The sequence below is a fragment of the Protopterus annectens genome, chromosome 7.part0 (genome assembly GCF_019279795.1).
Source record: "Protopterus annectens isolate FY-2018-M chromosome 7.part0, PAN1.0, whole genome shotgun sequence".
Classification (NCBI taxonomy): domain Eukaryota; kingdom Metazoa; phylum Chordata; order Ceratodontiformes; family Protopteridae; genus Protopterus; species Protopterus annectens.
Genome location: NC_056739.1, coordinates 1,494,078,308 through 1,494,091,847, shown reverse-complemented (window position 1 = coordinate 1,494,091,847; position 13,540 = coordinate 1,494,078,308). Strand labels below are relative to the sequence as shown.

At 39.0% G+C, this 13,540-nt stretch overlaps 1 protein-coding gene across 1 annotated transcript in view; it reads right to left on the bottom strand.

Moving 5' to 3' along the window:
• The window catches only part of CPNE9 (copine family member 9), a 2,305,657-nt gene that overhangs the window by 1,221,291 nt on the left and 1,070,826 nt on the right, over window positions 1-13,540 (bottom strand). The gene's annotated exons all lie outside the window — the stretch shown is intronic.

Below are 13,540 nucleotides of genomic sequence, written 5' to 3'. Positions count from 1 at the left end.
AGAGGTTGCATTGTGAATTTTGACTGTATAAAGGTTGTGCTGATTAGTTAATTTGATGTCTTATGACATGGTATTATGAGAATAACAAACACATGCAGATGATTTATGAGAAGTAAGTGATGTAAAGGGTTAGATGCCCTTTTTTAGGTCGACAAAAAGTTACCAGTTACTTTACCTTTGTATGTTGGTGGCAGCCAAGGAGGGATTTATTATGGATATCAGTGGTCTGGTTACAAGGGAAGGAGAGTTTTAGAATTAAGGATGAAGATTCTTAATGCGTAATTCTAGATCAAGAAAAGCCAAATGAAGGGTTCTGAAGCACTTACTGGGCAGTCTAGTAACACAGTGTTTAATTCATACCTGGAAACACTGGCTAAGCACATTTTGTTGTAGCAAATGGTTATGATCTACTACGTTGAGAAAGTTACTGTAAGATTTTGTTTGGTTATAGGGCTGTATTTCTATGAAGAAAGACATACATAGCTAGTACATAGGTGGGCAGCATGTATGTATTTTCTACACATATCCTATATTTCATTTATTTATTTTTTGTCATGTGCTCTACCAGCTTGCCAGCTTCTGTGCCCATATTTTGCCCCAGCAAGATGGATGTGGAACCTGGATCTACTACTGACTCCTATAAGCCTGACACCCCTACCCATAAAAAAAAAATAAAAAGATTTTCAGTAATAGAAAATCACTTCAGAATATGATAAAAATATATCTGAAATAGAATTTACCCAGCTATTATAAGTAGTAAGAAGAAATGATGTTGTCCTGAGCAATTACAGGATTTGAAAATGCTGATTCAAGACTGTACAGTCTCAAGCCTGACTATTACTTGGAACATTTGCACTGAGGAATGTGACAAACACAGGTAAGATGCACAACAGTTACAATTCTCACCATAATAATGTATCTTCAGAGCACAAGCTCTAGTTGTAGAGAGTTCAGGATTTACCTTCCAGGCACTAGGACCTGTTAATAATGTCTTGCTTCAGGATCACTTAGTTTCATCCACTGTGCCATGTATGGCCCCTAGACTAGTCACAGCTGAGAATTAACCGTGTAGTTCTCTTCAAATGTGCTTCCAGGGAAAGAAATCCATAAAAAGGGGTCTTACCATGGGCATGATACACAAAACTGAATTGCAACGCTAATTACTAGCAGCTGGGGAAGTAGTGAAGAATGCGATCTGCAGCCAGATATTACATCTCAAAGAAACATCATTTAACTCACTTAAGTTTGTATGTTACTTCAAGATGATCTGACTGCAGGACATCAGGTAGGAGGCATCAGCATATCAGCACATCCCATGGGTGGAGGACCACATGATTGAGAGGGGCAAATATGCTGAAGAGTCCTGCTGTTGAAACAGGACTTGACTAGTCATTGTAAATGAACTTGCAAGGCATGCTGAATCCATGGGTGCTACCTCAAGTTACAGACACACACATTTTGCCCATAGCCATATTCCAAACTAAAGCATTAGAGGTATAATGAGGCATAGGACTGGAAGACAGGGATGTTCTATAGTTATATTAGCAGAAAAACAATGCATCTGGACAGACATTTCTCCAAAAACTATCAGTTGGCTGTTCTACATTCCCTCCCCTTGGCAAAGGAGACAAAGGGTTGGTCATCCTTCATAATGGGAGAAATACTATTTGTGTATTAGCTGCCTGGGTACCCCCATTGTGTGAGGCAAATGTTCACATAATTTAGAATATTCGTGGAAGAGAAAGGAAGATTAGCTTAATGGATTAGATACTGTATCTAATGTGGAATGAATGATAGATAATTAGGAGTTATGTTCTAACCGTAACTTGATATCTGTGTTGTAGGGTATTGGAATTATAGGCCTTATCATCAAATCCACCATATATTATCTTTTTCAAAGACAGAGATTCTCTCAGGACAAACCCTTCTTTTTTGGCTAAAGTGGCCATGGAAGCAAACATAAATCAGTCCATTCATCTTTCAGTCTTTTTCCCTAACCAGTCCAACAAGGGTGAATATATTACTTCATGTTCATAGACAGTTGTATTTCTGTCTGCACAGGACAAAGGAACACAGGAAGTCTGAATAACTATTTGTATCTTATTTACCTAATAGGTTAGGCCAAGCAGTTTCAGAAGTAACTTTGACTAAAGATTACAAATTGTATCTCTACAATTTATTCCTTGAAAGGACTGAAGTTGGCTCATTCACCGAGAACTCATTCTACCAGGTCAATGTCTACTTCTGCATTCTCAGCTAGGACTTTTGATGAAATTTGTTCTGCAGCAACTTGGTCAAAATTGCACACTTTTGTCTCGGGTCTACTTTAGATCGACGAAAAGTCAAAAAGTCGAACACTCAAATGAGCGTAAATGCAGGAACTTGTTTATTTTTTTGGATCACAGTACAGTGAGGATCGGAATATTTGCCCTTTCCTCATTGTAGTGTGATCTCAGACTTGGAATATATATTTACTGGGGGGGGGCGGAGCCCCTCACAATAGCGATTTTGAATTTCCGCATTTACGCTCACATGAGCGTTCGACATTTTGATTTTTTTGTCTATATAATATAGACCCTTTGTCTCACATTATAGGTTGGATATAGTTTCCAGAAATAAAAAATCCTTTGGTTCCGCGGTGCTCAGGCATATTGTTCCATAGGGGCCACTCAGGAATTCAGTAGCTGGGGACTCTGACCCTATCGTGAGGAATAATGAAATGGATAACATCAGATTTAGGAGTTGTGTACTTACCATAACTTGGTATCTGTGTTGTCCTGTTTCATTGTTCCTCATATCCCACCCGATCTTCCTCCTTCCAGGAAGTCTAGAGATGCTTGGAGGAATTACAGCTCCATAGCTTTTCTAGTTTAAGCTTCAGATTCAGGTGAGTTCAATCTTTTGTGTATATATGTATATGTATAGTGTTTATATCTCCTTTCCTGCTTTGGGTAAACTCGATCTGAGGCATTAGGGCTGGTGCAGGGCATTACAGGAGTGGGAGGAGCTCGAGACTTGAAAAAAAGAAGTTATGTACTCACCATAACGTTTCATCTGAGTAGGTACTTCATTTGTCTGCAACCTGTAGGTATCGGATCCGACCTCGGATCCGAGCCGGCAGCTTTACTAGCTAAAGGATCCGAGCTCCTGGCTCCTCCCTTTTACCCATAATCCCCTGCTACATGCTCCCTTTCCTCAGATCGAGTTTGCCCCGGCTGAAAGAAGCTTCTAGTGAAGAGCTCCTTAGGCTTGGGTGAGATCTTTTCAGTGAATCTTGGCAAAAAGTTTATTTTTTGTCAGTGTGTGAGTGGTTTAGCTCCTATTCGTCAAGTGATAGCTTTAGTTTTATTTTTTTGTGGTAATTTTTAGTTTTTGTAAGTTGTTTTTGTCCCTCCCCTTAGTGTGTGAGTGTGTTAGTGTGATGGCTCAAGGGCCCAAAACTGTTGAATATAAACTGTCTAAATATCAAATTTTTGACTTTTAAAGGTAGTGTAAAACCAGCTTTTAAAATAGCACAAGTTTGTCAGACAGTTTACAATCTGTCTAATATATGATTGTGATAATTTAATGACAGCTCATAAGCAGTCAAACTTTTTTTTATAAAGGTTTGGCAAGGGAATATGAAATGAAAGTGTTGTCCAGGATATCACATTGTCTTGCTATAGCTCAGAGGAGAAATGACCTGTTGAATATTGCTTTGGTTGGAGAGGTAAAAAGGTCCAACCCTAGGAACCACTACTGACAGAAGACACTGTGGTAAAGTTTGTCACTCAGGAACCATGAGTGCAAAGAAGGATCATTCCATCTCTCCATTAGACAACTGAGTTTTAACTGCCTTGGATCATTAGTAAGAAGAAAAAGTTGTTTATCACCCAGTTCCATATCGGCAATTGTCTTCATGTACGACTGGTAAAAGTTCTTGCCTCCTTGCTTGTTGGCATACCACAATGTGATGAGTGTTTTTGTCTGTAGAGAGTGCAGCCTTTTGGAAGAAGGCATGCAAAGCAGTGAGGGATGAGAAGCATTACTCATCTGACAACTATTTTTGAAGAGATAGCTGCCTATGCCTGAATGTGACCAAAATTCTTAAGCAGAGTGCTTCATGGAATAGCTTCCCAAACCATGTGGTTTGCCTCCATAATAATTAGACTGCTGGGGGGTTGACATAATGAAAAGATATTCTATCAGGTATGACTGCTACTGACTAGCTCTGTGATAGGTTTATAGAACTTAATATATGCATCTGATTATAGAGGATCCTGGTCCCACAGTACATTTAATATCCACTTGAAGATTTTCTTATATATTTTCACTAGGTGGTGCACTGGGCTGGTGGTTTCTGCATAATTCAAGATTTATAGAATTAATCCTGTCCTGGTTAAATTCTGTTCTTGAAGAAGGAAAGCTGCAAAATGTAGAAGAATAGGAATATTTTCATAGAGAAGGTGTCCGCATAACAACCCTAGAGCAGAACTAAAGGACCCAACACCAGCACTGGCTAAGACATGGCATCAGTCACTGTGTCCCCTGCTGTGTAAAGACACAGCGTCTAATCCATGTCAGTCTGTTGTTAGTCAAAAGGAACCAGTAATTTTTAAGTTATGAAATATTGAAATGGGTTATTTCTGCAGCTGTGCCATTCACACTTCCACACATTTTGTAAAAACTCTGGGGGCTGATGACAGCCTAAATGCTAGGGTTCTGAATTAGAAGTCTTCATTTCCTGTCCAAACATGTAGAAATCTCCAATTTATTTTCCTTGTTTAAATGTGAAGATCTTGGAGATTCAAAGAGCATATTCAGTCTGCTGCACAAAATTAGCTGTGATGTAGTGGGATTTCACCTATTCATCAGGCAAGGTGAGACAACTAAGGTATAAAATCACCCTTAAGCTTCTCATTTCTTTAATATAAAAAATAACTGTGAATATAGCCAGTTAGTCTGTTCTCTAATGTAAGAGGATGCAATAAAAGGCTATTTTGTGAATAAGTAAGGAAACATTCCACCAAGTGGCTGCATCAGGAAGATTGGCTGAGAGTGAAGATTGCAGGGTCAAAATGTAAGATGCTTTCGGTCTTTTTCCTTACTCACTTGTCAGGGTTATGCATACCTTTGTTATCACACAGAGGGAGATTCCCTCCTCAACCACTGTGCTTAGAGGGTACCAATCATGAAGGCAGTTCAGGACCTTTGCAAAGACCACTGAAGTGAAGCTCCTCTGCAGACCTGCTTTCACTGAGACCCTGTGTATCATTAACCCTAAACTAGGTTCTGGCCAGCAGAGGCCTAATGAACTTTGATGGGTTTCTAAGCCTATTTCTACAGTTGTCTATGGGAGCAAGCCATCTGCTGCCCACACTCTGATGTTCAGAATATTGTCTGTAGTGAGTGGAAGAGGACTGGACCATTCCAGTGTGATATCCTCTTTACTTTAAGGCCTTGAAATGATCAGGCCTAAACTATAGATGACCTTTAAAGGACAGAACCTAAATACCACTTTAATGTCTTCAGGGAAGAGTGCTAGTGGCAGCAAAGAATGAATGTACATGCCTATACCTGCTGCTGCATGGCTTGTTCCATCTGAAGCACTGCACTATGCTTTTATGAATCCTAGGGAATTTTTTTTGCCTGTGCATTGAATAAATATGAGATGTTAGAAGAAATTGAGCAAAACACGATCTTTATCAGTCATATGGAATGAGCATACTGAATACTGCACGATGGCTCAATATGATATGAATCAGGAGATGAATTTACTGCATGCTGGCACACAAATGTAGAATGCTACTGTATGCGTTATAGCCATTACCAAATACTACGCAACTGTGTAGCACAAAGAGCATTTACACAATGCTGCTGTGAGGAAGCTGCATCCTCTCATGCATATGCTATAATATATTTGGACTATACTGATATGAATATGTATTGTTTGTACTACACCATCTAACAAACAGTGAAATAGAAATCCAGTGCCGAACTGTTTAACATAAAATATGTGTACAGAATACTGCAGTGAGGATGTTGCATGCTCCTGTGTGTAGGATATATCATATGTGGATTATACTCTTTAAAAAATGTGGTATACAAATTCTACTTTTGTTAAGGCACTACTATTGTAGATTGTATTATGAGAATTGCACAGTACATTATACAGGCAAAAGATGCTGACAAATGCTGTACTACAAATGTGATGTGATACTATGCTTAGCACATAGTTTGAGGTTTGCATGCTGCAAAGACCACTGGATGTATAGCTATGCAAAATGACAAGCCACTGCCATTAAGTTGCTTTCTTTCTCTCATCCCCAGTATATTTTTAATCAAAGCTAAGTAACTCCTTGAAAATCTAATCCCTGAGATAGCACAGATGTGTTTCTGCATAACTGTCTGTCTGTCAATTTCAGTGCTCTGTGAGGGACACTTTTTTAAAATATTTAACTAGTCTGAAAAAATGTACAGTGCTCCAGCTCTCAACAAAAGAAAAATAAGAAATGTTAATATGCAACACATGAAACACTAATGGCATTTGGAAAAACATACTGACTTTTATTATGTTCATGGCTAGTTATTTTGTGATTGACTATGGACTTTACAGACCATTTGTTTAGCTGTGATGCAAAGCCATGACCTTTTGTAAATGCTACATTAACATAACAAAGGGAAACTATCTATTCTAAGTTCATACATGCCAACAAACCTAAACTGTGTTGCCCAAAATACTAAATACATACAAGTAAAAGGTAATCTGTGTGCTTAGCACTAAAAAAAAAATCATAAATAACAGCATAAAAACTGGATTGGCTGAAAGCTGACTAGAAAAAAAATCAGTTAGTAAGTCAATGGGTAATGGGGACTGCTTGGGTGCCAAGTAATGGAGGGGGCATGGGTGGCAATCACTGGAATGTCAGCTGAGGGCCTTTGTTGCATCAATGAGAACACATACTGGGCAGACTTGTGAGAACACTCAGCTGGACTTGCTAATGGGAACCATAGGGGTTGTATGTTTATTTTAAAAATACCAAGTAGCATGGAGTGTTTCCATGCTGAAATAACATCTATATTACCTGATTGAATGTTTAGGTTAGCGAATACCTAAATGTCGATCTGGTAATATCGAAAACGTAAAACAGCGAATGGCTGATTTAACGCAGGGAATGAATTCCCTCGGCCGCAAAAACAAAAGTGGGGGGCTTCACCCCCCCACCCCCACCCCCACCGCCGAACTAAATATATCAACTCGAGATTGCTCTACAGTGGGGAAAGGGGGGAAAATCCACGTAACAGCCAAGGGAATACTTTCCTTGCATTAAACTGGCCGTTCGTGTTTTTTTTGCTTTCGCTATTACCAGGTCGATGTTTAGGTATTCGCTAACCTAAATGCTCGATCAGGTAATAGGAACCCCTGAAATTTATTTAGTTGTTTATATTTGTTTATCGAGATAGTGCCCTGATCAATATTGACCAATTTTTGGCTCAGCCCAGAAATTATATATATATATATATATATATATATATATATATATATATATATATATATATATATATATATATATATATATATATACATATACATATATATAAATATATATATGTATATATACACACACACACACAAACATACAGTTTGAAATGGGATGTTTTGCACATTTTCTTTAAAGTGAAAGATTCTACTGGCTGTTTGATGTTTGCAGATGACTAATAAGAAAGTAAGGATCAACCCCAAATGTTAACTGCAGAAGTACAAAGCCAGTTTTCATGCTAAATATACTTCATTAGAAAAACTAAGTAGCTAAAAATAAAAATGTTAAATGGCATTTCACTGAAAAAGACACTTACAGAAAGGGTTTAATTATATATTTCATTATCTGAGAGATTCTGCTCATAGTATACTATACTAATCTCTCTACTGCTGCTGTCATACTGTTCTGGAGATTCCTTCCACCACTCAAGCTGCCTTTTACTACTCTGTCTCACCTAAGCTTACTCCTACATATTCTCCTTTTCCAATTTCCCTACTCTTGATCCTCTTCCCACTCTTTAGTTTTACCTTTCTCTCTCTCTTAACTTGACTGTAAAATATTTTGCCTAGGCTGCTTTACATCCACTGATTGTTTTTTTTTTTTTGCTGCTCCAGCAGGGTGTAATTCCGCTATACTTGGGCTCTCTCTGCTCCCCTACCCTACCCCATCCCCACCCACTACCACACTACTTACATTTATATCTAGCCAAACTCCTCCCCCAAAAATCCTTGCACTCAATCTCTCCAAACCAATATTATTTTAGCCAGTCACTCTCTTCTAATTAGTCTCTACCCAATCCCATACTTTTATCTCATCCTGAGCAAATCATACCATATCTACATCATATACTTCACAACTCTACAGCCCCCTCCCACCTAACCCTTTAATCTTCCTTTCTACTATTCCTAACACCCTTTAATTCCACTAGTATGCTTCACTGGAAGTCTACCACACTCCCATTCATAGCTCTAACTCTCAGTCTTCTTACACACACCACATCATTCAACCCCCAAAATGTCCTCATAACAGAAAAAAATACCACCTCCAATACTTCCCTAGAAACAAAAATAGACACCTCTCTGTTGTATCATCCACTCTTTATAATTCTAGCATATTATTATTCGCCATACTCAAGACTCTACATGACTCCCCTAAACCTACACCCCCACCATTAACAAAACCAAAACATTTCAATAAAACTACCCTTCTAAACCACCACTCAGAATTCTATTCCTATCTAGCCCAATGTGGTGACATCAATCCCAACCCAGGTCCAATATCTAACCATACCTCTTTCAAAACTCCTTCCCTCAAAAATCTACTTTTAATTAGTCTTAATCTCTGCAGCATTTGCAACAAAAATCTCAGAACTCCACACATGGTTAATATAACACTCCCCTGACATACTTGCTGTCACTGAAACATGGCTCAAGCCACATATTAGAGACACTGAACTACTCTCACCAGGCTACAACATAATAAGAGCAGACTGAACGTAAAAAAGGGGGGGGGGTGTAGTCTTAATCTATCCCAACACTCTCACCCTACTCCCTTATCCCAAACCCATCCCCCCATTTTCTAATGCTGAAATCCTCCTAGCCTACATAAAAATCAATAGCACCAAACAATTATGTATCACAGTCTTATATATTCTACCAGGGAATAACATCCCTATATTGGAAGACATCCTATCCTGGATATCACAAAACATATCCAACGAAACCATCATCATGGGGGACACCGACATAAACTGACAAAACCTGAACTCCAACTACCCCACTAATAGCATAAACCTATATGGTTTTACTCAACTTATCTCTGGTCCTACTAGAATTCCAAAAAATCACAATCAAGGATCTGCCCTCGACTGGATCCTAGTTTCAGATCCCCTCAAATACTCCAATTCTGGAACCCTTCCAAATATCTTAAGTGGCCACCTGTCCATCTACACAAACAGAACCATGACCCACACCACCAAAAAACACACTTGTAAAATCACATGCAACCTGTCTAACTTCAACCAACACCAGTTTAACTACATTCTAAAATCTATAAACTGGTCCATAATAAAACCTCTTCCTTTAGATGATGCCATCAACTATTTCAACAAAATATTCCTTGATACCCTTAACAGCCTAGCCCCATACCACATAAAAAGAATGAAATCTAATCATGCTCCCTGGATAACCAAGCCTTCCAAAAACATACTAGTAGTAAGAGATAAAGCCTGGCAAAAATGGCACAGAACCAAATATGATCTAAACTACCAAAAATATAAACAGTTACGCAACCAAGCACAAAAATGATAAACAAGATAAGAAGCAATACTTCTCTGACCAGCTAACCTCCCACAAATACAACCCCCAAAAATTTTGACATACCATTTACCAGCTCATCAACCCTGAGACCAAAGGAAATCCATCACCAGCCACTGACAAACCCCCATCCCAAATAGCAGAAACTTTCAGCGTGCATTTTATAAACAGTATATTCAATTTACTCAACTCTCCCAACAACCCCTCACACTCTAATCCAATGCACAATCCCAGCCCCTCACAAACCAATACTAAACACTCCACCTCATCCTACTTTCTTCCACAGGACAGAAATTTAACTGACCCATATCTTTCTCACCTGTCTCTCCAACCTATATCTACCCACCACATACACAGGCCACTTCTTAAGCTAAAACCCTGTTCTCCTTCTGCTGACAACCTTTTACCAGATTACTTAAAGTATGCTGCTGATGCCATAATTTATCCAGTCAGCATATTTATCAACTGATCCATCTTAGAATCCTACATCCCCGCCCTATGGAAAAAATCCATAATAATCCTCTGCACAAAAGCGGTAAGTGCTATGACATTACCAATTACTGTCCCATCGATATCCTGTCTCCCCTATCCAATCTGTTGGAAAAATGCTTACACAAACAACTACTTAATCATACTCTAGAAAACAATTTACTTACCCCCACCCAACACAGTTTCAGACACTCACATAGTACTACTACTGCATTAATCTCATTCACAGCTACAGTCAACAAAGCCAGGGATGCTGGATTACTAACATCAGTAATACTTCTTGATCTATCCAAGGCCTTCAATACTGTTTCCCACCCAATATTACTAAAAAAACTCTCTACCTTGAGTCCTTCCTCTACAACTCAACAGTGGTTCAACATCTACCTAACCGGGAGACAACAATGCATAAAATAGCAGGGAACCCTCTCCAACTATCTGTCTAATAACACAGGAGTACAGCAAGGGTTCATTCTCAGACCATTACTTTTCAACATCTTTGTTAACAACCTTCAACACTGCCTCCCACCAAAGCTCCCTAATCCAGTATGCTGACGATTCCACTATCATCTCCTCCTTCAACAATTTAAAACACCTTCTGCATCTAATGCAAACTTCCCTTACTTCCATAGAGACTTGGCTAAATAATGCACAGCTCCTGCTGAATCCAGATAAAAACAAACTCCTCTTCTTCGCACCATAAATCTCTCGGCCAACTTTAAGATCACTTCACTAAACAATATCCAGATAGAAACCATTTCTCAAGCCAAACTACTAGGAGTAGTCATAGACAGGCTCTTGTTTGATCTACATATCCACAATGTAATCAAAAAACTCACTATAAACCAGGGATGCTCTACCCACACAAAAACTTCATGAACTCATCCATCAAAACCACCCTGGCCTCTACTCACCTACTACTCTCTCTTCTATATGGTGCACCCATTCTGACAAACATTCAGATTACCCTATAAAACAAATGCAAATTCTGCTATAATAAAATTGCTAAATTCACTATCAATGCACCCCATAACACACACCACTGCACAGCGCTCGCAGTTGGCTTAAACTTCGTCACCTCCTAGACCAACTACAAGTCGATATGGCACACAAAATTATATATCAACCCAAAAACTACCCCATACTCAACTCTCTCCTCCAGACATGCATACCCACTTGAACCCTTCACTCTGAAGCCAAGCAACTAGTAAACCTACACGGAACTAGCAAAAAACTTGGACAGTGTCTATACTCCTTCACTGTAGCAAAACTCTGGAATGCCTTACCACAACAATAAACCACAAGAGTTTCAAACTCACCCTAAAAAATTACCTCCAAGTTACAAGCACCTGCCCCTGTTTCAAAAAAAAAAAACTAGTAACCCTACCCACCTCCTCCCCCTCCTACTCTTCTATAGTATCTTCCCTCCCCCACTCCCTGCCTCGCCCTACCCTTTCCTTTCTATTTTGCCTTTCTCCCCATCCCCCTTCAAAGGACCTAACTGCAAGAACTACTGAAACCTCCTTCAAATGTTAAGCTCTCAATTTCTACCTGTATATTATCTGCTAGTCCTAGTGTTATATGTTAGTTAATCTATTTCTTTTAATCTCTTTTAATGGCATACCATTTGCCCATCTAAAAATCTATCAGTCAATATATATTCTCACTATGCTTATCAATAATCTACTTAAAAGAATTGCAATTGACAAAACTAAATGTATTTAGCTCATAGCACTGTACTTATTGTTTTGCTATGATTTCTATTGTAAATGTATACCAGTTGTCTGTTATGTCAATAGACTTACCTATACCAGGTAAGCTACAGTCCACTTGTAAATTTAGTAACTCTGTATTTTTCTTTGTCATATGTATTTCTGTCATGTGTATATTTACTTTGTGGAGCTTTTCTCCCCGGCCCGCCACTGAAAATGGGTTCCTGACACAGTTGGACTTTCCCGATCAACAAATGTCAAATAATGAAATAAAATAAATAAATGTCATTATTTTGCTCTACCTGGGCATGCATCCTATTCCTGCTTTCGTTAGAAGTTTAATACACACACACACACACACACACACACACACACACACACACCTCTCTCTCTCTATATATATATATATGTATATATATCTGGCAAATGACTGAATTTAAATGCCGCTCTGACCTTGTCAAGGAAATTTTCAAATATTCTGCTTCAGTGCAGCAGCACTTAAGGAACATCTGCTAAGTTTACATTTAACGCACATGGTTAAAGAATGTGGTACATCACTACATACGATAAGATGAAGTAAGGTAAGCATAATGCTTTACTCTGCATTTTGAATAAACCAGTCACTTCATAGATTAATATCAATATGGAATATCATCATGTGCACTACAAGGTACAGCTGTGGCAGTACAGTATATAAAAAGCTTTGTGGCAGAGAAAGACAAAGTCTTGACTACAATTCAGACGACTCGAGCTGGAGTAAGTTCTTATGTGATGGAATAGCTGAATGAGGGGCTCTAAATGAATAGTTCACCCATCCTGCATAGAAGAAGATGTAGTTTTTGGTCAACAATGTAGGTGGAGACTTGCATTATGAGCCCCCCCCCCAGACCAGGTAATGGGGCTTGTTATCCCAAAATGGTGATAGTAGCTTTCAGGGACATATTTCTGGGAGCATATACATCTTGAGATTGGGTGTTGGATACCCAGCAGTGATGTGGTGCTCATGTTGGCAATCTAGGAAGTGGGGTTAGGGACAATAGAAATGCACCACCCACTCAGGTATGTGGGGACACTAGGAGTTTAGCTCTGGAGGATGGTAAAAAAAGTGACAAGCAGCAAGTACTGAAGCATGAAAGGAACACTAGTGATATATGTCCTTTCCCACACAGACGGGGTGGAGCTGTGAATAGGCTGGGTACTCCTTGAATGTCATGGCATTAGTAACCCTAAAGGTTGCCTGGGAAACAGTCTATCTGAACAGCTGTACCCATGTGCTTGGCTGACTAGAACAAGCTAAAGTCTGGGGGAGGCTTGATGGAGAGCAGGGACTGGGGCAAAAAGCACTTAGAAGAAAAGAAATACGGCATAAAATGGTTCGGTCACTTCGTCTATTATGGAGAATGCAGTACTTTTTCTCTCAGAAGACAAAATTACTATGAATCATGCACTATTAAGTACATTGATGGGAAAGGTTAAGTAAACAAAAATTTTATTTTAGAAAGCTATA